Genomic DNA, 27051 nt, shown 5'->3' with positions numbered 1-27051 from the left:
ATCTGGGAAGTGGCCATGGTAACTTCAGCCTGACAGGGTCCTGCTGGGTCATGTGCCTCAGATCCAGATGGTCCATCCATAGCATCTCACTCTAGCTCTGCCTGTGTGCTGGCTGCTTGGGGCAATTCTCCAGGGGATTCTCAGAGGATTAGGAAATTAATTGTGCAGAGTTCTGACAACAGCATTTGGCTTAGAGTCCCAACTGAGTAGCTTCTATTATTGCTACTATAGCTGCTTGATTTTTTTTTTTTTTTAAGACAGGGTCTCTCTCTATGTAGCCCCAGTTGTCCTGGAACTCTTTGTAGACCAGACTGGCCTCAAACTTACAGAGATCCACCTGTCTCTGCCACCCAAGTGCTGGGATTAGAGGTGTTCTCCACCACTGTTTTTTTTTTTTTTTTTTTTTTTTATCAGAGAGCCACGGAATGCTACAAAGATCATACCATAAAACACAGACTTATTGGGGAGGGAGTATGAAAGGCCACCTCTAAGAGAGGGTAGTAAAGAAGGGGGCAGGTCATGAAGGCTTGTGTTAAGGTAAAAATAAAATGCCCGAGTGGCAGAAGTGGGCAGTGGGCACACGAAACCACAGCGGGCCATGAAGGCAGCTGGTCCCAGGCAGGGAGCTGTGCCGCGGGTGAGAGACAGAGACCTATTAGGCACGCCATGCAGAGAAGTGTGTATTTATTTAGTGGCTTATGGAGGGGAAAGGGGAAGGAGAGAAGGGAGAAGAGCAGAAAAGAGGCAGAGAGAAAGAGGGGGGAAGAAGTGGGAGAAGTGGGTAGAAGGGAGAGAGGCAGAAGCTGCCTCTTTGGGAAAGAGCCGGAAAAGAAGGAACTCAGGCTGGAAGCAGAAGGAAGATCTGCTTGCCTCAGCAGAAGGGGGAGGGAGAGGGTGGGGCTTGTCTCTTAAAGGGACAGGATAGACCATTACAGCTCGAGCTTTGTAAAGGGTACAAGACTCGTGGTAACAATGGAAATGTGTAGAATTTGGTGGTTGGTGATGATGTGGCCACTGATGCTGGGTCACTGTAGGTAGGCAAACACCTGGTTCTGGACTGTGAGGGGTTCTTAGTTTACCAACATTCCTTCCTCTTATTTTTCATAAAAGGTGAGGAGATAGGAAGGGGTGACAATTGGGGCAAGGAATGTGGGCTCCATTTTCTTTAGACTGTTTCCTGTTGTCTGGGGGCATCGATATCTTTGGGGACCCGAGAAAGCTGGGATGCTGGCCAAGTCCGGGAAGAGCAAGCTCTTTTGCTGGCTGTTTAGGCTCTGCAGAGCATCTAGGGCTGGGGAAATTCATGCAGCATCTGGTAGGCTGGACCACCTGGGCGAGCTGCTTTGAAGCTGTCTGGGATGCAGAGTTGAAGGAACACCTGGGGCTGGCGGGAGGCTGAAACAGATTAGGACAGAAGGGAAAGTTAAGGGAAAAGGTTTTTTAACCTTGGATGTACATTTGAAACTTCCAGGTCTAAGGTCCAGGCAGTTGGGAGAGGGAAAAAGGGAAGTCCCAAGACCAGGGGAAGCAGGGGTGGGGGAGAATGAGGGGGTTATGGGGGTGGGGAAGAGGGAGCCAGCATACGTCCCACCCTCAGGAATAAGTGGACTAGGCACATGAGGAAATAGGCTGTTGATTGACAGTACTTATCTGGAGTCCATTTGACCTTCGAGAGGTGGATTCAAGTTTAATTCCCTGGAGCTTACAAGAATATTTGTTTACAAAAAAGGGTAAATTTTAGACATGTTAGCATTAGTCAGAACTATTTGTAATCTCCACTGAAATCCACACTGTAGAACAGGCTCATGCCTTTTGAATCAAAGGAAAAACTTGGGAACCCAAAAAATGTTTTTGGGTTAGAAGCAACTTTCCAGAGGGCACAATGAGAAGCATTTTTAAGTCTACAATTAGAAAAAAACCAAAGGAAATTTAAAATCTGAAGCTTGTGGCTATGACAATAGTAGTCAGTGCTTTACCAGACTAATAGTTTATCAGAACTCCAGTGATTTGCTGAGTGGTGGTGGTGCACGCCTTTAATCCCAGCACCTGGGAGGCAGAGGCAGGCAGATCTGAATTGGAGGCCAGCCTGGTCTACAAGAGCTAGTGCCAGGACAGGCTCCAAAGCTACAGAGAAACCCTGTCTCAAAAAACTAAAAAAAAAAAAAAAAAAAAAAAAAAAAAAAAAACTATAAAAAAATAAAACGCAGAACTTTTGAAGTCTTAATATAGCAATAGCGTAAAGAGGGAAAGAAACATAAAACATTATTTATTTATTTATTTATTTAATTTATTTATTATGTATACAATATTCTGTCTGCGTGTATGCCTGAAGGCCAGAAGAGGGCACCAGACCTCATTACGGATGGTTGTGAGCCACCATGTGGTTGTTGGGAATTGAACTGGGGACCTTTGGAAGAGCAGGTGATGCTCTTAACTGCTGAGCCATCTCTCCAGCACAACATTTTTTATTTTTATGTATATCTTAAATCAGTTTCTTATACCTTTACGAATTGCATTTATACACCTTAGGACACTTCCTTAGAACTTTTTACATATCTCAGAAATTTTCAGACCCTTCCAACTTAAGCTCTCGTATCCTCAGACCTTGCATGAACTTTACACTTTTCCTATCCACTCATTTCCTCATTTATCACGAGACACAGGGTTTGATTATTGAGAGCAGTCATGGTAAAGCAAGTTTCTTTAAATAAAGGAGTAGTCAAAACATTACATTAACATCTGTTTTGTGAGCTTATCTCTTTTCAGAGTCTGGTAGCAAGGTAAACTGTGTCTATACCTAGTAGCTCCAGGAAGTGAGGTTTGAGGACTGGCTTTTACACAAGAAGAGAACTGAGAAGGCAGCTCAAGCCTTGGTTACTGCTCTTACCCTGACAAAGCTGTCACTAGCTCAGTTGTTAGTGTCCTCAGATCTGAGGAGGGTAAGTTTCACTAGAGTGAGCAGGAAGTACAGACCAAGCAGCTCCCAGAACTTAAAAATGACAGATTACTAGGTCCCTGGACAGCCACCGTAGGGTCCTCCATAGCCATTGCAGGTAAATGTCCCAGGGCAGCCTCAGTCTTCGCTGCCAGGCCAAGAAGACCCAACAGACTTTCCTGTGGGTTAGAAACTTGGGGAACCAGCCTATCTTGTCTAGGCAAAGTGGGGCAGTTAACACCTCAGTGTCCTGCTTGTCTACAGTTTTACGACAGGCCAGGTGAAGGTCAGTTTTTCTCCCAGTGGCCAGCTTTGCCTTATTTAAAGCAAGCTCCATATGAAGTGTTTCTGTGCCCATCATCTTTGGAGACCTTGGGGTCCCTGCTAAGCTCTGGGGGGTCACTGTCATAGTAAGCTTTTTCTGTTAAACACTGTAAATGCCATATTCAGATCTCTGAAGAGTCTTGAGGACCATTATCTATTAAATATATCTACACAAAACAAATTTTGTTTGATTCTTGTTACTTGTTTTAGGTTTCACTTTTAAAACATAAACAGGAGGCTAAGTAAAGATTATTCCTGTAATTAATTACATTAGTGCTTAGCATGACTACCAGTATAGTTCTGAGCACATTAAAGAATTTTATCACTTATAAGCTGACTGTTAACTTGCATGTCTTAATTATCTTCAACAGTTTACAACAAGTTAGTAGCTTTCATAAAATTAAGATTTTACAGCTTTATTTCTGGTAAAATTGAGGCTTAAAATTTTGTACTGAAGATCCCTTAGCACCAAAATAAACAATAAATGTAGTAAACTTTAGTCCATAGAGAGAGTGGGAACCTTACTGATCTTTTATAATGTAAATTATAGACTATCATTGTTTTTTATATGACTTAATTTACTCAAATAGCTAACATTTGACAAAGTGGGCAAAGATAAAGAAGCTAGACAAATATTACTATGAAGATGAGTACACCTTAGGAATTTATAAATCTTATTTATCAGGTATACTTTACTTATCAAACATATGTTGTTCCTTATTTAAATTTTCTAGCAGCTTGGTGAACACTTAGCAAAAACATAAATAGTTAGACATACATCTTGAATCAGCTTTTGTTAATCTGAGTAGACCATTCTATTAAATATCTATCATCTTATATAGTATATTCTAAACCAGAGTTGAATCACATATATAGTACGTTGTAGCAAATAAAATCTTAAACTTCTATCATCATACAAAAATCCATACCAATCCAAATATTGTTGGAAACTTGTTGTTGCTTCCCTAGTCTAAAAAGAGATACAGGGATAAACAAAAGCTCATTAGGACTAAGTTTCACAGTTGTTACTTTATGCACGTGGTCCTCTTATGAGGCCAGTTAAGTTACACGCATGTACTCTAACTTCAGCAAACAGTCACGTGGCTACTTCCATTTTTGTGGGGTAGTTCATCAGCCAAGATGGAGGAGAGACACACGGTTGGTATTTAAAAACACCTGTGGTATAGGAGCTCCTTCTGTCTTTGTGTTGCTTTCATTGGTTAATAAGAAACTGCTTTAGTCCTTTTGATAGGGCAGAACTTAGGTAGGTGGGAAAATTAAATGGAATGCTGGGAGGAAGAAGGCAGAGTCTGAGAAATGCCATGGATCCACTGCCAGAGATAGACATGCTTTGCTAGTAAGCCACTGTCATGTGGCAATATACAGATTAATAGAAATGGGTTAAATCAAGATGTGAGAGTTAGCCAATCAGAGGCTAGAGAAAATGGGCCAAGCAGTGATTTAATTAATACAATTTCTGTGTGGTTATTTCAGGGCTAAGCTAGCCAGGAGGTCGGGACGAACAAGAGGCTTTCACCCTGCAACACACCTGTTTTCCTAGTAGATCCATTTTTCAAAATGATAATTGAATCCAAGTTATACACACACATACATATATCCTAAAGAAGAGTTGAATCATATATAATGTTGCAGTAGCAGTATAATGATGGCGTGCAACATAAGATGATCTCTGTATAGATTTCTAATTATAAGCTTTTAGTTATAAGGTTTAAAGCCAACTCTTGTTACAGATTTTATAGATTTTAAATTATACCAATGAACTTACGAATCTTGAAATAGGTTTTATAGCCAAGTCTTAAGAGAATTTTTGAGACCAGATAAATCATAGCAATAAAGTATTATTTTAAGATTTATTTATTTATTTATTTATTTATTTATTTATTTATTTATTGTGTTCTGCCTGCATGTCTGCCTGAAGGCCAGAAGAGAGCACCGTTATGAATGGTTGTGAGTTCCTGTGTGGTTGCTAGAAATTGAACTCAGGACCTACCTCTGGAATAGCAGCCAGTGCTCTTAACCTCTGAACCATCTCTCCAGCCTCTCAATAAAATATTTTTAAGGGTGGAAAGTAGAGAAAATGTAGAGAGGAGCAGGTTTAAATATAAATTATTTGGGCATCATTTGTTTTGTAGTAGCAGTTGGTACAATTTGTGAGAATTTGGAAATCAAGTGTGCCAAAATTCTGGCCATTCATCTGTACTAAGGCCAAGCTGTAATAATATAATCTGTGTGTATCGAGGAAGAGAGGGAGGTTTGCAAAACAAAATTCCCCTGGAGAGAATTTCTATAAACTCTATGAGGGGAGCTGAGTCAGCAGAAGCTAAAGGACCTAACTGGCAGCTCCAGGGGGAAGGCAAGGAAACTCTTAATGTACAGGCCCAGAAAGTCACAAAGAAGGAAAGAACAGGCATCAGAAGAAAAGGGAGATGTCTACAGGGGTGTAGCAAGCCAGAAACTTGGAAGGCTACAGGAACCAGAGTGGCAAGTAGGTGCCCACCTGGAGGACATAGCAGGCCAGAGAGCCCAGAGAGATGAGAAGCGAATTGCTAGAAAGCAGGTAGAGGGAAGCTGCAGTTGAAGACTGAGCCTCTGAAATTTGAAATCCCTAAAATTTTGTGGATAGCAGAATGCAGGAGAAACAACTGATCCTTACAAACCTTAGGAGAGGATGCTGCAGAGGGAACCAGCAAGTGATACGTGCTGGGTGTGTGCACTCTACAACTAGCCCAAGCCTCTGCCTGCTCCAACTCAGACTCTGCAACAAACAAAACCAAACAGCTTTTAGTGGAGAAAAGAGAAATAGAGAATGAGGAATCACTTTCTGCTCCTCTTGATCACTTGCAGTATTTGTGAAGATCTCAGATAATATTGGGATCTAAGGTGCCAGTAGTTGGCCACATTTGGCTTGCTTATCTAATGAATATTGAGGCCAGATTTGATTGCAAAAGTGAATAAATTTGGGGCCCTTCAGGTTGGGTACTAGGTGGAGAGGCTGAAGGTTTGTCTAAGAGGTGTGGGTTGTAGGGGGGAGTGGCAGAGGTATAGATGACACTGTTCCCGTGGGTGTCCTCAGGACTCAGGGAGGACTGAACCAGGAAGACACAGGTATCCAGTGGTTCATCACCACACTCCAAGGGCATCAGAGTTAACAGCCTGAGGAAACTCAGTGCCTGGTACCAGGGCTTCTGAGTGAAGCCAAAAGGTAAAAACCAAGCTCAAAAATGAAGCCTAACCCATGGGAGGGTTCCAGAGTGGGGTGGGTACCTCTGGCTCTGAAAGTTCCAAACTCAGGGAATCATTTACACTGATACAAAGGTATCACTCACCAATTGCCAGTGATGGGTGAAGGGCAAGTGGTTGGTGGGCCATAAGGTGGATGTGTTGTGGGTGAACTGGAGATAAGGGACAGCATCTCAGTGCAGCTTTGACCCCTGAAGTAGAGCACAGGCACCAGGATATCCAAGCAAGGCATAGAATCAATGTTAGGGTTTTTTGTTGTGATCAGACTGCCAAGGAATGCCACAAAGATCACATCACACAACAGATCTCAAGCAAGAGATTTATTGGGGGCTGATGTGAATGGCTGCCTTGCCTTTGACTGGGGATGGAAAAGAAGGGGCAGGCCAAGAAGGCTCAGACTTTCCATAACTCATAGCAACAGTAGAAATGTCGCATTTGGTGGCTGGTGATGGCATAGGCACTGACAGCGTAGCTGAAAGTGGGCTGGGGGGACACCTGGTTCTGGAATGTGGGTGGTTCTTAGTTTATGACAAACCACATGCAGCTTGTTTAATTTAAATCACTGAGTTCAGTTGCCAATGCATTGGAAAGTCGGACTGTGTGCCCTGACTCTGAGCTTTCTGCATACCTGGGTCATCCTTTCTGCTGGAGGCAGATGTTCTGACTAGGAATCCAATGCTTAAACACACCTGGTGGACTGTAGGGTCTCAGGATGCTAGGGTACAGATAGAATTTAGGACCCTGCAGAGCAGGCTGTTACTCTGTGCTTGTAGGAAGAAGGACTGCAGATCTAATCTGGCAGTGGTATCTTAGGGTCACAGATAGAGCAGAGTTAAAGCTGGGGCTATACCCTTGTTCTCTGAATGCACACTAAGCTTCTGTGCAGTGTGGGCCAGAAGTGTGGATGATGAGAATGTCTTCATCTTGGGTACACAGTGACTCCTGTCACTGTCTCAGGCCTCCTTCTAGACAGGGCTGACACCTCTTATTAGAGATTCTGACACCTGCCCTTCCAGACTTTGGATCCCAACGCTGCACGAGACTTAATGGCCTGGTCCTCCCTCTTTTTACCTGCTTTCTGAAGATTCACAAAATACAGAGTGCTGTCAGCCCTTACTTGGCCCGGCAGCTATACCCTGCGGATTTCCTGTTTCCTTTAGAAATTCCTTTGGAGGTAAGAAGAGGGAAAAACTGGAGTTAAAGGTGGTTGTGAGCTACCATGTGGGTATTAGGACCTGAATATGTGAGCCATCTCTCTGGGCCCCTAGATTTTCTCTTACCATGTTATCCCCTCAGCTTCTTCTGGATACTTATGTTTACCCACAGATGGACACAGCCTCCTATCATGTCATTTACAGTTACAGAATCGGGTTTGAGCTATAGTCAGTGTCTTTCCATATCTGACACCCAGTAAGAATGGAACTTGCACCTTTCTTGCTGTAGGCATCAATGAAATTATAACTTCTGTGGGAGACAAAGGGAAACAAAACATTCTCAACATGTCTGGCAGTTCTCCAGGAACAAGTCCCTCTTTGAGCAGGAAACACCAAAGGATGAGTGAGGGAAGACAATGGGTAGATAGATGGAGTCTGGTAATCTTGGGCCTAATCCTAAACCTCGCCTTTCCCTTCGGAAAGGTTAGTATCTTTATCTGAACAATGAGACTGGGGCATGAATCATCTCAGTTCACACAGATGGTTTGGTCGATCACAGTTATTCTGTCCTTGGATACTCCTGTGGCCTGGTGGAGAGTCAAAGATAACCAGTACGGAGACTCTGGTGAAAGGGGTCCTACAAAGTCAGACTCCTGGAGCAAGGCACAGGACAGGGGAGGGTTGGAAACAGACAAGCCACCACAGTCCCTTAGTGTGCACCATCTGTCACATGGTCGGTATTCCTGCAGTCAGGCCCTCTCAGCACTGTGATCTGTCTGGACTGATGTTACAAACACACTAGGTAGCTTGTTACTTGTTACTTGTCTCATGCATGGTGGGACTTCTCTCCTCCGTTAAACCTCACGGATATTCTAGAGGTGCATTTACTGGGTGATTCTGAACTCAGTCTTGTCGCCAGTAGTTCTGGACACTGGCAAGTGACATGTCAAGGTGCCAGCAACAGCTAGTGTGACGTGTGTCTATGTCTCATATAGCATTCCATAGAAGGGGTCTCTGTGGTGAAAAGTGAATCTTCACTATTGATCTGTTGGTTATGTTTGTGCTGGTCAACAGTACATTTAAACTTTAAACTACTATGCTTGAAAGACCAAAAAGCAAAGGAAAAAGAATGCCTCTGTCATGTAAGCCCCTAACTTGCACAGGCTGTATCCAAGCAGCCCACTTCTTTTTCCTTTTTTCACAACATTGAAGACTATTCTTTTTTTTTATTAATTAATTTATTTAATTATTAAAGATTTCTGCCTCTTCCCCGCCACCACCTCCCATTCCCTCCCCCTCCCCCAATCAAGTCTTCCTTCCTCCTCAGCCCAAAGATCAAGCAGGTTTCTCTGCCCTGTGGGAGGTCCAAGGACCACCCACCTCCATCCAGGTCTATTAAGGTGAGCATCCAAACTACCTGGGCTCCCACAAAGCCATTACGTGCAATAGGATCACGAACCCATTGCCATTGTTCTTCAGTTCTCAGTAGTCCTCATTGTCCATTATGTTCAGCGAGACCGGTTTTGTCCCATGCTTTTTCAGACCCTGACCAGCTGGCCTTGGTGAGTTCCCGATAGAACATCCCCATTGCCTCAGTGTGTGGGTGCACCCCTCGCAGTCCTGAGTTCCTTGCTCATGCTCACTCTCCTTCTGCTCCTCCTTTGGATCGTGAGACTTCAGTCCAGTGCTCCAATGTTGGTCTCTGTCTCTGTCTTCTTTCATCGCCTGATGAAGGTTAATATTCAGGGGGATGCTTATATGTTTTTCTTTGGGTTCACCTTCTTATTTAGCTTCTCTAGAATCACGAATTATAGTCTCAATGTCCTTTATTTATGGCTAGAAACCAAATATGAGTGAGTACATCCCATGTTCCTCTTTTTGGGTCTGGCTTACCTCACTCAGGATAGTGTTTTCTATTTCCGTCCATTTGTATGCAAAATTCAAGAAGTCATTGTTTTTTACTGCTGAGTAGTACTCTAATATGTATATATTCCATACTTTCTTCATCCATTCTTCCATTGAAGGACATCTAGGTTGTTTCCAGGTTCTGGCTATTACGAACAATGCTGCTATGAACATAGTTGAGCATATACTTTTGTTGTATGTTTGGGCATCTCTTGGGTATATTCCCAATAGTGGTATTGCTGGGTCGAGAGGTAGGTTGAACCCGACTTTCCTGAGAAACCGCCACACTGCTTTCCAAAGTGGTTGCACCAGTTTGCATTCCCACCAGCAATGGATGAGTGTGCCCCTTTCTCCACAACCTCTCCAGCAGAGGCTGTCATTGGTGTTTTTGATTTTAGCCATTCTGACCGGTGTAAGATGGTATCTTAATGTTGTCTTGATTTGCATTTCCCTGATTGCTAAGGAAGTTGAGCACGATCTTAAGTGTCTTTTGGCCATTTGAACTTCTTCTGTTGAAAAGTCTCTGTTCAGCTCAGTGCCCCATTTTATAATTGGATTGATTAAACTTTTACGGTCTAATTTCTTGAGTTCTTTGTATATTTTGGATATCAGACCTTTGTCAGTTGCGGGGTTGGTGAAGATCTTCTCCCAGTCAGTGGGTTGCCTTTCTGTCTTAGTGACAGTGTCCTTTGCTTTACAGAAGCTTCTCAGTCTCAGGAGGTCCCATTTATTCAATGATGTCCTTAGTGTTTGGAAGACTATTCTTATATTGACTGATTTTGTAAAATTTGCTGCTCTTGCAAGGTCATGAGAGTAACTGCTATTTCTGCTTTTGTAAAATCTGCTTCTTTGCTCAAGATAAGCAAGGGGTCTACAAACATCTATTACAAAACCAAGTCCTTACAAAAAGACAGCATATGAGCTAACCCATGCTGAATTGTATCTTTGTGGGTGTTGCCTTTATAAGCCCTGGCCTAAAATGACTAGTTGTTGCATCTTAGAAGCATTTTCAAGTTCAGTCCTGGTGCCAGGTGCCTGATGCCATTATCTAAATACAGATCTCTTCTTATTAAAACACATCCATGGTCATAGTGAATATCCGAGTGACTCCAGATCCATAACAGTTTGTACAACCAAGACCAAGATACCCAAGAGAAACTACTTACAGGCCACTTTCATCAAGTCTTCAGCCCAGAATGGAAAGGAGAGAGCAGTGTTGGGAGTGGGAACTGGCAGCTTTTCACATTGTATGGATCAGGAAGCAGAGAATGCATACTGAAACCAGACGCAGGTATCAGGTTCAAGTGTCTAGCCCTTTGGCCCATTCTGCCATCCAAGCCCCACCTCCTAAACCTAAAGGATCCACAGCCTTCAAGGTAGTGACACCAAGTGTTAAAAACATAAATCTGGGAGTCATTTTCAGATTCACTCTGTAACAATCAACTTGAATTGTTTTAGAATCACCTGGGAGGTTGGTAAGGCACACATCTCTGGGAGTTAGTGTTTAAGGATGTTTTTAGGGACGACTGGCTGGTGGGAGAGGACCCTCCCTGAATGGAGGGCATCTCATGGGCTGAGGGCTGAGATGGAACAAAAGGGGAAGTGATTGCTAGCAGGCATTGGTGCTTCTATTTCTCTGCTTCCTGCTGCCACAGTGTGAACATCTCTCTTCTGCCACAGGCTCCCCACCATCATGTTCTGTCCATGTGTTGTGTGACAAGACTTTTCCTGGGGGGACTCGACATGTATGTATCTACTTACCGCAGATAGGGAGACCAACGTATAGATACCACCAGTGTTCAACTTGGGGTAGTTCACTGGCTCAAGGAGTTTTTATTGAGATTACTTACAGGAGCAGAAACAACTCCAATATAGCTGCATCACCAAAGTTCACCCCAGCATGGGTGACAGATCATAAAAGCGAGGAACCTGGAGTACACTGAACAGCCTGCAAGTAACACAAAGGGTTGGGAAAAGTATCCTTTTCCAAGTAAATTAGTTGGTCTCAACCTCTTCCAGGCAGTTAGTCTGGTCTCAGAGTCTTCTTTGCAGCCTGTTTTGTCTGAAAGTAACCCTAAGTCATTCTTATTACTTACTCTGGGAGGATGGGTGTGGTGGTGACCTCCATAGGCCCATAGGGAGTGCCACTATTAGAAGGTGTGGCCTTGTTGGAGTAGGTGATGTGTCATAGCCAATCTCTGTTGCCTCAGATCCAGGTGTAGAGCTGTCAGCTCTGTCTCCAGCACCATGTCTGCTGCATGCTGCCATGGCTGTAATGGACTAAACCTCTGAACTTATGTCAGCCCCAATTAAACGTTTTCTTTTATAAGCATTTTCATGGTCATAACATATCTTCACAGCAACAAAACCCCAATTAAGACAAGGGGCCTAGTGAGACTCTCAGGAACTTTCTGAAAGCTATTTTGAGGTGTTTCCCTTCTGATTTAAGGAGCCTCCTGTAGGATGGACTGTTTCAATCTTGGAGGAAACTGTGGACAGAAACCAGGAGCCGGACTACATCTTTCCTCATTCCTGTCTCTTGTTTGGGTCACAGCAATACAAAAGTAACTAATTAAGATAGGAATCCCATTCTCCCCAAAGTCCCACTTCTTAATAACAACAAATTGAGAATTTTAAAGGTGATTTTGAAGAAACACAAACATCCAAGGTGCATGACTGCTTTTAAAAAGTATTTTTATTAATTCTCTGAGAATTTCAATAATTATTTTTTTTAGCATGTTCGTTCTCCTCACTATTACCCCCGACTTCTCCCAGACCTACTACACCTTCCTAATACACATGCATCATGTTCACTTATAAAATAATAACCCACTGAGTCAAATTTGTGCTGCCCATATACTCCTGAGTCTCCACTGGAATGTGGAGACTTAACCAGGAGCCATAAAAGAAAAGTGAAAAATTATATTTGTTTATTTTATTTAGTGTGTGTTGGAGGCGGGTTGGTCAGGAGACCTTTTACCATATAGGTATAAGGGATGGAACTCAGACAGGCTTGGTGGCAAGTGCCTTAACCCTCTGAACCACCTCGCTGGCCCTAAAGTACATTACTTCTAAGCATTAAGCATGCTTTAGCAAATGTGTATCGGATAAACATGTGATCCGTGCACCAGAATCAGCCGTGAGTCTCTCCTACAGGTCTGTCTGCTTTTCAAGCGCGGGAAAGAAGTAGAGAGGTAAGTCTCCCGATACAAGGAACTATCATTTGTCTAAATCAGTGGTTCCATGTCCCTGTCACTCTGAGCCTTTCAGCTAAGCCACAAATTTACTCCACTTAACGATGAGAAAAGGCAAGTAAGAGCCACCAAGGAAAGTAGTCTGGACATACAAATGTAAGAAAATTGGCACTTCCATCCTAAAACCTACTCACACAGCAGCTACAGACAATATGTATTTAGTTAATTAACCAGAAAAGTGTTCACTGTGTCGCCTCCCAGCTGTCCCTACTGCTGTCACAGCTTGGTGAGCAGCCCTGGAGACACGCGCCAGGGCTGGCTTCTCTGGACCCAGGACTGAACCGCAGCCAAACTAGTGCTTTCTAGTCCCCAAGACACCCTGGGGAGGTCAAGTCCTCCTGCCCCCAGGAAGAGAGTGGAAGGTGGCCCCTGTGCAGAGGCCTTGAAGCTCATTAGTGTTGCTCCAGCAGTAGGGCCTAGCCTCTTCTGTCCTCTGGGTGCAGTTCCCCTGTTTACCTCACCCAGGCGGGCATCTGTCACTCCCCAGGAGACCTTTAAACACAATATGTCACCGTTAACTATTTGCTAATAGAACCAGTTTTATGGGCTTTTTTTTTTCTTTGGTTTTTCGAGATAGGGTTTCTCTGTAGCTTTGGGACTATCCTGGAACTAGCTCTTGTAGACCAGGTTGGTCTTGAACTCACAGAGATCCACCCGCATCTGCTTTTTGAGCGGTGGGATTAAAGGCACGCACCACCATTGCCCCACTATGGGATTTCTTGATGATAAATACTGAAAGCAATTAGAAGGGACACACACACACACACACACACACACACACACACACACACACACATAAACAGAGGGGAGGAGGGGCAGGGATATTTAGGAAGGTGAATTCTAGTCACATTCTAGAATCAGGTTTAGCCTCAACAGATAAAATTAATTGGGTGGGGAACAGTAAGGGGGAAAGCAAAACAAAATAGAACAAAACAGCAACAAAAAAATAAGAACCCAGGAAAGAATTTTGTTTGTGGCAAGCTGTTTGCCTTCATGAAATGCGGACAGTGGCCACCCTCAGAGCAAAACATTAGAATGTTGTTCTGAGTGGAATCGCACAAGCAGTGTCAGCTTTGGGAGATTGGAGGCTTCCATAGCAACTGGAAGCACCCTAGATTCCATCCTTTGTTGGTGACCAGGTGATTAGGAGTGGGGCATCGGGGAGATACATACATCTTTGTTGCTTCTGGAGAGAAGAGATCAGTTACTTAGCAGGTTAATGTGTCTTTAATATGGGCTAAGACCCAGGGATAGGGGTTGCTGCCAGCTTCTGGTCTACTGAGTGGAACATAGAGGCCACTAGGACCAGAATGTTTGCCACCGGAGAGCCAGCTGGCAAGGTTCCAGCCTCCTCCAGCCCACCCTGTTAGGTTGGTCACACAAATGAGCCGAGGCCCAGCTTAGTGGAGAAGTCCCGGAGTGAAGTGCTCTAGATTAGTCCACGTGGGCCACTGATGGTTACTGGGAACAGAGGCGATGCTGTCCTTCACATGCTGAGAGGGGGTGGCATTTCAGACGACCTAGACTTCCAAGCCAGGGTAGTCTGCAGAGGAGGGATTTGCCAGGCTTGATTTGAAAAGGTCCTTAGAAGGACATTAGGGAAACTGGTAAAATTGTTTGGGGTCCCTAGAGACTTCACCTTCTGGATCTGAGATGCTGCAGGGACCAGGGAGCTTGCTGTGGCCTGAGGGAAGCTGGTGACTCTGTGCAGTAGAACTCTTGACTCAGCAGGGGATGTGCGTCTTGCCAGAGAGCTCAGGCTAATCTCTTGAGGGCATCTCCCCCTCACCCCTACCGCCACTCCATATCCCATACCACCCCCCACAGTTCAGCCTCATCTCTGCTCCAGAATGGCCCAAATCCTTCAAGTCCAGATGCCTGGGACTTGGCATATTTCCGTGTTGGGAGCAACTGTTTCAATTTTCAGCCTGACAGGTAGCTTGGAGCACCCTGAGGTATTGTGTCTCGATAAGGCTCAGGTTTCATATTAGACTGTGTTGCTGGTGCCCCGACTGTAGGCATTGGGATAAAGTGTCCTTTATTGAGCTCTCCTGGGTCCTCCTTCCTTCCCAGTTCTTTCAAGCCAAGTCTACACGTTGCACCACCCTCCCCCACTTTTCACTTAAACGGACTCAGTATTATCACACAAAATGCTTCCCTTAAATAATAATAAAAAAGTCAATGCTCACATAATGACCAGCCTAAGTGCTTTCATTAGTCTTCTATTCCGTCATCTCTTCCGAGTGTGTGAGTTGTCTTCCTTCCTCTTTTCTTTCTGTGGACGGATCTGCAGGTTTTGTGATATGTAAAGCTGGTGGATTGATTGGTTGATCAAGGGTAAATTATCACCCCTGAGGGCAAAATGATTCCCATAAACACAATTTAGGAGCCGCCACCATAGCCTCGGCACCCAGGGATGAGTGTCTCAGGACTCCCATAGGGTGACAATCGATACTTTGTGTTTGCATCAGCAGCACTGATGGTACCACCTGGTAGTTCATTGGTTATGCTGAGGTGGGCTCCCTGTGCTTGTTGTTGAGAGGTTGATGGCACGAGGTTTGCCCCAGCGTGCATCACCCTTGCCCCTGGGTCTTGACTTCAGTGTGTAAGGTGGGATTCTGCTAGTCACTCTGCTCACTGATCTCAGCGCTCTTGCAGTTTGGAATACCAGAGCTGTGTTAGCATGTGCTCAATTACCCTTCCCTTCTCTGCTGTTGCAAAGGCCTCCTACCAAAACTTGCTGATCTTGAACTCTGAAGTCACTTTTAAGCAGCTCTTTCCAAACTGCTGTCTTTATTCTGGTATGCCTCATTCCAGTCACCTCCTCTCTCTCTCTCTCTCTCTCTCTCTCTCTCTCTCTCTCTCTCTCTCTCTCTCTCTCTCTCTCTCTCTCTCTCTCTCATACATACACCATACACACACATCACATGGCATGCACACATACCACACATACATATATGGACCAGACTTTTTTTGGGGGGCCACTAGCCAGCTCCCAAATCATGACACACAGACTTAGTAGTTTTGAATGCTCAGCCTAGCTTAGGCATGTTTCTGGCTAGCTCTTTTAACTTAAATTAACCTGTTTATCTTTATCTACCTTTTACCTCAGGTCTTACTGTCTTTTTGACTTCTGTATATCTATCTTACTTCCACTGCTTCTCTATGTCTGTCTGTCTGGTGTCTGCCTGGCTTCTTGCCCCACGTGTGTCCTTTCCTTTTCCTTCTTCCTTCTCTCATTCTTCTCTTCTCCTGAGCCTAGATTCCTCCTCCTATTTATTCTCTCGGCCTGCCAGCCTCAACTATCCTCTTCTGCCTAGCTATTGGCCATTTAGCTCTTTATCAGGTGCCTTAAGCAGGCAAGGTGAAACAGATGCAACATATCTTTACATAATTACATACACATCCTTACATCGTTAATCAATAGCAGCATAAACAAATGTAACATACCTTTGCCTAGTTAAAATAATATACAACACATATGCACCACACACACACACGCATACACACACACACACACACATGCACACCCCACTGTAGTTGGACATTTGTTGGATTTTTTTGAACCACCAGCCCCCCAATGAATGACATGAAGACTTATTATTAATTATGAATCTTGGCCGTTAGCTTAGGCTTGTCTCACGACTAGCTCTTATAACTCAAATTAACCTGTTTCTATTAATCTATGTTCTGCCACGTGGTTCTTTATGTCTCCTCCATTCTGTACATTTGATTCCCCCATATCTTGCTGGCTTAATTCAAGAGTGACCACATACATATACCACACATACACCCATACCCACACATATATACATATCACACACATACATATACAAATATCACACATACTGTATACACACATATGTACATATCACAATACCACCTATACACACACATACCCAAACCACATACACCTTACCACAACTATACACATGGATACACATGTCCACCACACACATATATATTCTTACATTAACATAAATATGTGTGTAAACATATGTTATATATATGTATACCACACAGCACACATACACATGCACACACACATACACAAAACAGATATCACACCCACATTACACATACATACGCCTTTCCATCTCTGTCTCTGTCTCTCTCTCAATCACACACACACATCTTCATCTCTCTCTGTCTCTTAAATAGACACACACATACATAAAGCACAATTAATAAAAACTCAGGGCAAAATTGGGGTTCAACCTGAAGATCCGAAAAGTAAAATAGCCAGCCACCGACTCTTACCTCAACCTCAGTCTGAAATGGCGATCCTGCCTTCTGGAATATCAGAAAGAGACTGCATCTGAGAGCTGTCTTGTCCTGTCTTATATTCCTCTCTATGGCTGGATCAAAGGCATGCACCACTGGGATTAAAGAAATGCACCACCTGATTTCTTTGGCAACTAGGGTGGCTACTGGGATTAAAGGTGTGTGTCATTGTGGCTACGAGGTTAAAGGTATATGTTACCATAGTAAGGCTGACCAGTGGGGCTATTTTACTCTCAGATGTTCAGGCTGTCTTTATTTATTGAGATACATTTGAAATGACACTACACATACACACACACACACACACACACATCCACGTCAACACCATTCACTGTATCTCTTCTTATTCCCAGCAAGACAGAAGTTCATAAGCAGACCAAATAGCAGAAAGTTCATTCTTAGATATGAAGTGCCTTTCTTTCCCTGTGGTACATTGACCACTGGGCCACAAGGACAAAGGGCAAAAGGCTGCTTTGTCTGGCTTGTGAGCACAATGGAAATAGCCTTCCTGGAGACTGCTTCGGTGTGACAACAAACTTCATTCTGTAGTGAGGGACATATATAGGACAGGGGCAGCAGCTGGGACATCATGTGATTTACAATTGGTAGCATGCTCCTGTCATAAAGCTCCTAGTACAATGTCTAGTTATCTTACGGGACAGCATGGTCCTATCTTAAGGCTCATGGCACAATATCTGATTACCATATAGGCAGCAGGGGAAAGTTATTGTAGGGAACTGTGTCAAGGGCCACATTTGAGATAAGTCAGGCATCTGGGCCTTCAGACATTTTCCAAATAAGGTAAGGTAGTGAGCAGGAAGTCCTCACTGGGGAGGAGGGAGTCCTCTGCACTGCACCAAGCTCTGAGAGAGCTGTCCAGAGGTGGTAAACTACAACCTCTGACCCACACGGCCTCCCAACAGAGATAAATTTAAGACCAAAGAGGCAAGAGTAGCCCACAAAGGAGGAAGAGACATAGTCGAGACTAACCCAGAACCTTTCACCAGCAGAGTCATGACCTTTCTCTTTCTCTATGAGATGAGCCTTCCCCTTCTCCCCAACCATGGCTTTGCCTTACAAACTACTTCTCCCCAACCTCTAACTGCCCCTCCAGGACTGGTCTCCTGCAGTCTTCCCAGATGAAGCTTGTTCTCATGCAAATGCTGCCAAATGATCCAGCCTGGTTCTCCTTAGAGCAGCAGGTGCCATGTGGGGATTCCATTGTCTTTCCTGCTGAATGAGATGATTAGGCTGTATGGCAGGAGGTGGTGGGTGATGGAATCTAAGGCTGGGGCTGGAGGCCCCCTCATTTCTGAGGACAGGACAGCAGTTCACACACATCCTGCCTGTCACAGGGCTCTCAGTTCTGGCAGGTGCTTGCTTACCTTAGCTTGTAGCTTGCACTGGAAGGTTTCCAGTTGGGAGGGAAAGAAAGAGACCCCGGATAGTGTGTAGCTCCCAGAAGCATGAATCTGTCTTCACTCTGAAGTTTATAAAAGAAAAAATGTCAGGCATGATGGGACATGCCTGTAATCCTAGCACAGGAAGTAGAGGCAAGAGGATCATGAACTAAAGATTATCCTTAGCTATGTAGTAAGTTTGAGGGCAGTCTAGGCCATTGAAGACCCTATTAGGAAAATGGAATCATGCCAGATCTCTGTAGTGCCTCATTATTAACCCCAATGTAAATTACTAAATCACTATAGGTGCTTATGAAGACACTGTGTTCTATATGATCTTTATTTCTTTTGCAGACAGGTAGATGATCTGAGGTATGAGTCACTTGGACTGTAGATTGTGGCCTTTTGGAGGCTTGGTAAAATCCTGGTGACCATCATTGACAATGTCATTGCAAAGCTATGGTATATACCCACTCAGCAGGCTGGGGAGTTGAACTGTGTGGTGTGTGGTGGATGTCTCCAGAGCATGGCTGAAGATGGAGATTCCTGCTTTCAAGAGAAAGAGAGGGTGAGAGAAGCAGGGTGGAGCCAAGCCAAGATTTGGGCTTCACTCAAGTTACCACTTTGCATCCTGGGAGTTCAGGAGCAGAGAGAGAGCACCATCCATCTCTCCATTCTGCAAAGATCTGTGTTTTCACATCCCCATCAGTACCGTGGAGCTGTCCAGGGTATCTCTGGGCTCAAATAAAGGGCAACATGGAGCCAGTAGTAAAGAAAGGCGGCAGACAGTGTCCTGTAACATCTACCGTGGCAGACTTCGAGCCAGACTGTGCTTAAATCCTCCACCTCCATGTTATACAAGGTTCTCTCTGCATCAGTTTCCACATCTGTAAATGAGAGGCAGTGAGAATGCCTCCCTCAGAACAGCTGTGAGGATGGAAGGAGGGAACACATGCAGGGGGTTAGAGCAGCTCCTGGCACAGGACGAAGACTCAGCAGGAGCCAGGATGACTGGCATATTTAATGTGCTAGAGCCTCCCTGGAAGTGTGGAAACTGTCCTCCTCCAGTGTCTCCACTGTGCTTGGCACAGACAATCTGCAGAGGAGAGGAGAAAGCCTTTCAGCAGCCCCCAGGGAGGAGCAGGGACCAGAGAGCTGGCTTAGCCATAGCAGGAGAATGAAGGGGAAGGAGCCTCTCAAAAGAGGCTGGAAAAAGGCAAGAAGGGCTCCTGCCTACAACAACTGGATTTTTCATACTCTTCCAAACGAGTCTATAAAAATTCAGCCCATTTGGTTTGCAGACAGAAACTTTGCTTTTAAAAAATCTTTGAGTTATTTCCTTCTTTCTCTCTTTTCAGGACCGAAGTTATTTCAAAGGAATCAGGTGCAGGGAGGAGGTGGGGTGTGCATTTGTCAGCCTCATTTCCCAGTGGGTCTGTAACCATGGGGGACTTTGCTTAAACTCACATGGCATTTGTCACTTTGCTATTGCTTTCTTACCCAGAGGGGCTCTGTCCTCGGTGGCACATTTCCCTTTTTATCTGTCTGAGAGGGATGGATGAGTGGAGGGAGGGAAGGGGCCCGTATTTGCATTTTTATGCATGCCTTCTGCCACAGGCAGACATCACCTCCAGTCCGCTCTCAGCTCCAGTGCTCACTCCTGGGCAGGAGGGGTGAATGAGGTAGTGTGGGGAGGTGTAGCCAGGCACACAGATGCGGCTGCCCCTCCCTCAGCCTGTGAGAATAAACTGGAGCTCAGTGTTCCTCAGACAGGACACTAGTGCCCAGGCTATATTTGTAATGGCGTATTGCCTCTGTGCTTTCATCCGTTCATGGTGCAGCTCCTGATGGTGCAGCTCCTGATGGTGCAGCTCCTGATGGTGCCTACTACATGCTAGGTCCTGGAGCATGCCCATCATGGGCATGATTGGCACTTAAGGGGTGTTGGCGTAGAATCCAGTGAATCCCAATTTATCACATCCGTCTTCGGAGCTACAGCTGCAGATATAAGAGTGACTGAGGCATCTTCCTGTCAACTTTTATACTGTCCTACTCCAGACCCCATAGTCTCTGTTGTAGTCCTAATTCCACAGTCACATTAGGTTTCAGAAATAGTAGAGCCCAGCAGTGTAGACCAACTCTCCAATGAGGACACTAACTTAGATATATGGGGTATCATCCTGGGTCAGGAGCCATCACTTCCTGAGAATCAACTTGTTCTCTTTGAGCAATAAGGACTCTTGGCTATCTTGGAGAAGCAGAACTGTGACCATCCCCTGTCCCAGACTTTTTAGATATGCATAGTTCTTCCTCTCTTCCCAAATTCTAATTCTAAGCTCAAAGAGTTTAGTTAGTCAGTGACCCAGAGATGGACTGTAGGGTTACAGAATATCTGCTCCTCTCACCAGTGTACACTTGAATCTCCTTCATCTGCTTTCCACCATTACTTATATCTTTGATTGACACATTAGGATGGATGATGCAGCCTGTTGTGGCTCTCAGGACCAAGACTTACAGGGATGTTGCTAGAGTTGGATAGTCAATAGAAATCAGCTAGTGGAAAGTGGGGGAGGGGCACTTCCCAGGTGTGCAGCCTCACAGAGGCTGAGATAAGGTAAGATATTCCAGAAGCTGAAGGTGTTTGCACTGCAGGGGCACATGGAGATGGTGATAAAGACAATATAGAAATATGGAAGAAGTCAAGAAAGTCTTTATCCGATGCAAAGGGTGTGTGGTAGCAAGAGACAGAGAGAGTTCTTTAATGCACTGTGCAGATGAAATGGATAGAAAGGAGAGGAAGAGGAAACCCACTGAGGCCAGAGGGAAGGCATGGGGGAAGGGGAGAAACATCTGATCCCATCCCCAACTGGGTAGGAGGAAAGAGATGGCAACTGGGTGATGAAGGGTGTCTCTACAGAGGAGGAACACCGTTGCCTCCTGCAATCACCATATTAGATAAACAAACAGCTGTACCTGGAGGCTTGGGGGCAGTGCTTCCTCCTGTAACTAATTTATAGATTCCATTCAATTCCAATAAAAAAAATCATCACAACATTTTATGGAATTTGTCTAATCACTTCTAAAATTCACTTGAAGTATTAAGATAGAACTGTCATAGAATAAAGGGATGATATTGTTTCTATCAGCTATCAAATAGAGTTGAAGTTAAACCAGTGCTAAAATTTTGGTATGAGAGAGGCTGGAGAGATGGCTCAGAGGTTAAGAGCACTAGTTGTTCTTCCAGAGATCCTGAGTTCAATTCCCAGCAACCACATGGTGGCTCACAACCATCCATAATGAGATCTGGTGCCATACATTCAGACAGAACATTATATACATCATAAGTAAATCTTTGTAAGAAAACTTCAGCATGAAAAGGTTTGACTTTAAATATGCTGCAATGGATAATTTGAGTAATTTGGTTGTCACTTTAACACTTGTGAGAAGAGGGAACCTCAATTGGCCTATGGACATGTTTGGGGGCATTTTCTTGATTAACAATTGATGTGTGTGTGTGTGTGTGTGTGTGTGTGTGTGTGTGTAGGGGAGGGGTCATCCTACTATGGGCAGAATTGTCTCTAGACAGGTAGGTGAGAATGATATAAGAAAGGGAGCTGATTGGAAGCCTGAGAACAAGATACTAAGCAGCAGCATTTCCCTGTGGTTGCTGCTTTGGCTTCCCGCCAGAATGGACTGGTAACCTGTAGGGTGAATAACTTGTTTACTCCTTGAGATGCTTTTTGGTCACAGTGTTTGCCACAGTAACAGAAAAGCAAGCCCAAACAGATGCTACTAAAAGAAAAACTCTACCTGTACTTTTTTTTTTCTCTTTTTTTTCTTTTGTTAAAGGACAACCTCAACAACCAGCCAGGAAGAGATTAACACTGGGTGCTTGAAAACAGGGAACCATACAAAACACACAAAGTCTCATTTCCTACCAGGAGAATGATTGCATGCAAGATAGTAACCCTGTGCTTCTCTGACCCATGCAGTGGGAACAACCCAAAATCAGAAGAGCTAGCTCTTGGGAAAGGAGGCCTCTGTAGCCCCTGATGGTGTTGAAATGAAAGTTCTCTACAGTTTGGATAACGGCTTTGGTCTTGATCCTGGTTGTTCCGGAGTATACACAGGGACCGTCCTGGCAGGATACGTCTGTGGTAGTAAAAATAGAAACCTTCCAAGAGTAGACTCCAAATTATAGACTATTTCAACCTAGGTTACTACATGGCAGTTATGTCAGCATGGATCTGTCTTGGAAAGCTAATGATTGGTGATGGCAGAAGGAATCGGGAAATAAGCTACAAAACATTTATATCAGTCCTGAGATTTAAGGGCAATGATTTTGTTCTATGTCTACTGCCTGTCTTCCTGTCTGTCTATCTAAAATTATGACCAGTATGTCTCCTCACCAAATCAAATGGAAATATTTACAAATAAATAAGAATGATAGGACTGAGTATGGTGGTGTACCCTGTCATCCCAACACTGGGAAAGAAGGCCAAGGATCGTGATTCAAGACCAGCCAGGGCTGTGTAGGGAGACCTGTATCTAAATAAACTAGCAAGCAAGCAAGTAAACAAGCAAACAAAGACAAAGATATAGAAGTTGCTGCAGAATGAAGAGATATTTTAATAAAATATTTACTGGTTTACTTCTTTCACAGAAAGTGAATTTTGGCAAAGTTGAGGTTATATTTCCACTGGACAGTCATGGAAAGCAACCACACAGTTGTTTATTCTGTGGTCTCAATGCCTTTTAGACCTTCAAACATAAATGTAAGAAAAGAGCTGTGAAGCAGGAGTGGTGTTCTGTCAGTCTGAATTTCCAACTCTCAGACCTGGTAACCATGGACTACAAGAGAAGCCAGAGCTGTGATATCACCTGTGCCTGTATCTACCCTTCCCAACAGTCAAATGGACCATAGCATACCTCATCTGATGCTATAAAGTAATCTAACACTAGCTCAGAATTAACTATAATAAAGGGTTATTTATTTAGGGGTAGACTCACAGATCACAGTCTTCTGCATGAACGTGGAACAGGAACTGAATCGAGCAGCCAGAAGAAAGAAAGCATGCAAGCTTTATGGCTGCATTTATAGTATAAGAGACCACACCCAAGTGGCCCAGTATCTTAAAGGCTATTGGTTGAAAGAGTCCCCACAGCACCTCCCTCTTTTGTCTAAATAAGAAAATTCTAAGCCTAAAACAAAACTATATACAATAAGAGCAAATATAAAGTATAAAAATTAGAATTACAACCAGTATAAACAATATCAAGCAAGTAACATATGCTAAATGTTTCAATAATTATTTTATCCTAAGGAGTCTAAGTCTTGTATTAGATATAGCTTGGCCAAGTCATGAGAGAAAAGTAACTCCCTTATCTCATCACCTGGGCATTGAGTTTGTAAGCCTGGAGGAGTGTACAAGATTCTGCCTGACTCCAACCCAGGGCCAGAAGCACCAGGCTTAAGGAGACTGTGTCCTGTGAGCAACAACAGGAAAAGCAGCCCTTGCTTAGCACTTGTTGAGATCCGGTATGCCCAAAATCTGCGTGCCCTGTGTGTGCTGTGATGCGTTCTCTGCACTGTGCCTCCTATGTCCATTGTTTGCCTTTCACTGTGCCCTGTGTGAGCCCCATGCATGCCCTGTATTTACCATGTACCAGATCCTGTATGTGCCCTGAATGTGCCCTCCACTCTGGCCTGTTCTTTACCTGTGTTATCTCTTACAGCCTCCCAGAAGGTTCTGTGATTACTAGTGTCTGACTGCAGAAACCAAAGCTCATGGAACCACCAAGAGGTCAGCTCAAGGTCATAGAAGTAGCAAAGGCCAGAGCTGAGTTTCAAAGCCAGGGTGACTGTTTCTAGAACTCACAGGAAAGCATCGTGCCTGTCTGTGAAAGCTGAACCAGAGGATGACCGGTTTATGGGGATGCTCTTTCTGAGTGCCAATATTGGACTCCTACCATGTTATGCTTCTGTAAATGGTTGCTGGTTTTTTTTTTTGTTGTTGTTGTTGTTCTTCTTTTAGAAATTCCAATCACTACTTGAAATTCACAATGAGAATTAACTAGAGAATGCCAGCAGGGGACTTCCTTTGTTAAATGAATTCCACCTTCAAACATAAATTACTTTGACAATAACTTGTCAAAGTATCTTTATAGGTACCCTGTATGGGTGGACAATACTTCACCAGAAGACATGGCTTATTAAATGAAAATCTCAATGCAAGGCATAGGATCCCTTTCTACCAGTTACTGGTCAGGGAGTCCCCGAGAGCTCCCAAATGACACAGGCTTCTGCATTGCTCTTGGTTGCTCACCAAAACTAGGTGGCAAGATCCCATTGTTGAAGACACAGCACACTCTGGTTGCTGCCCTTCAAGAAATCAAGAAGGAACTGACCTGAAAACTTCCTCCCTGATGGCTAGCTGTCACAGCACCAGAAGGGAAGGAAAGCCACCAGCAGACTGACTGAGTAGCAAATCCTGCATTGACGTTCCAGGTAAGATGTGATCACTAATACAGTAAGGGCATGAAGGTTATGGGAGTAACCTGATTTGATTTGAGGCCTGCTCTACAGGAGGGAATTCAGACCTGGTGCTATAAACTTAGTCAAAAGTCCATAGATGAGGAGGTCATAGGTCCTAGGAGGAAACTACTACTGTTGTTTTGCTAAATGGACATGTTGTCAAACTGCCTTCTAAATATTTATGTTTATACCCATAGATTAGTGCTGCTCTCGGCTTTGGCCAGAGAGGCTTTTGTCTGCAGTGTTTAGTAGTTAATGCAGAGTGGTCAAAGTGCTGAGAATAAGCAACTCTTGAGTGCTTAGCCTCAAACGGGGCATCTATATCAACTTGCCCTGCCTATGGCTCAGGGCACGGAGCCAGAGAGAATGTAAGAGCCTACGGAACAGGAGGGTTGTGAAGTGCTGTCTTCTGGACTTGGCAAGGCCATCTTTACCCATGAACTCACAGCAGTTATGAACTCATACCCACGTAGGACCTGCGCAAGACTAATCCAACACTCTAACAGGCAGCACCAAGTGGACTCAGTGAGTTAGTAATAGCACAAAAGAGGGGAAACAAAGAGGGAAGGGATATATTTGGTTACCTAGGAAAATGGTTGAGAGTCAGGGGTAAATATGATCAAGATACATTGTTTACATGTATGAAATTGTCAATAATAAAAGAGGTTCTATTAAAATTATTTAAAAACAATGAAAGGATATTCTTATTAACCGGAAACTAACAGTCATTTACTGAGTTCCTTTGTGGGGTCAGGTTCCGCTCTCATCCACAATGCCAAGTGTGCTTGTTGAGTTCATGATATGATGTGAAATGAATGTCTTTCTGCTTTCTCCTAGATCGCAGATACCAGACTTTTTCCCAGGCAGTAATGCGACTGAGCTTTGCCTCAAGGGTTGTAAAATGGTCCATAAATATCTTCAGACTACAATCATATGCCCCCCCACCCCTCTTCAGGACCATGGAAGTCAAGTGCTAACAATACTGAAGCCACTGGGTAGATACAACCAATCTCTTTGAGTTAACTGTCCTTCGAGAACTTTGGAGCTTCTCCCAAGCAAGATATGAAAATCCATGTGTGAACCTGCTAAGACTCAGGGATAGTTTTTCCCAGTACTTGAACATCTGGGTTCAGACCACTAGATGTTAATGAGTCCCAATGCATGAATAGAAGACTTTCTTTTTCCATGTTTGAATATTCCAGAAACTGATGGGCTTGGGTGTTGCAGTCCCCAGTGCTGGCCTAGATTGCAATTTAATTCCAATAGAGCGATTTGCATATTTTTCCTCTGTCAGGAGACAGCACCTTCCACACGAGGTATGTAAATATACATTCCTCTCTGCTTCAAGTCTTCTGGATCACATTGGCTAGCTTGAATTCAGACTTACAACTGTCCCAAGTATGAGTTTGGGCTTGTTTTGGAAAGATTTGTGTTCCTCCTTTTATCTGATGCCAAGTTTCAGACAAGCATGTGCCCTTGCTGCCTCCACACATACACACATGCATATACACACAAGCATGCATGCACATGGACATGCATACATACACAGCCCTGTGGCAGGCATGGTCACACTTAGTAGATAATTGGATAGCCCTTCTGTGCATCTTTCTCTTCCATAGTGGTAGGAAAAGTAGCACTGTATCTTACAATTGATTGTGTATTAGAGTTAACAAAAGACCGTTAAGCTGCAAACAGAAAATGAAAACACTCAAAGCTCAGAGATAAGGAAATCTGGATCTAAATGAATGGAGCGCTGGTTTTTGGTGGAAAACAGTTCTACCTTCATTAGTAGTGTGAATTTAGCTGTGGTCCAGTCCCAAGTTCTTCATTTGGTCTTGGTAGTTAGTTAAGAAACTGGCTATTTATGTATTTGTTTATTTATTATTTTCAGACATGGCTCACTGTATAACCTAAGCTGGCCTTGAGCTTGGTTGCCTCCTGAGTGCTGGAGTCACAGGTGACACCATCCTGGGCCCTGCCTGTCACAGTTGGGGGGGGG

Source organism: Chionomys nivalis, chromosome 2, assembly GCF_950005125.1.
Source record: "Chionomys nivalis chromosome 2, mChiNiv1.1, whole genome shotgun sequence".
Classification (NCBI taxonomy): Eukaryota; Metazoa; Chordata; class Mammalia; order Rodentia; family Cricetidae; genus Chionomys; species Chionomys nivalis.
This window is presented reverse-complemented; position numbering follows the sequence as displayed.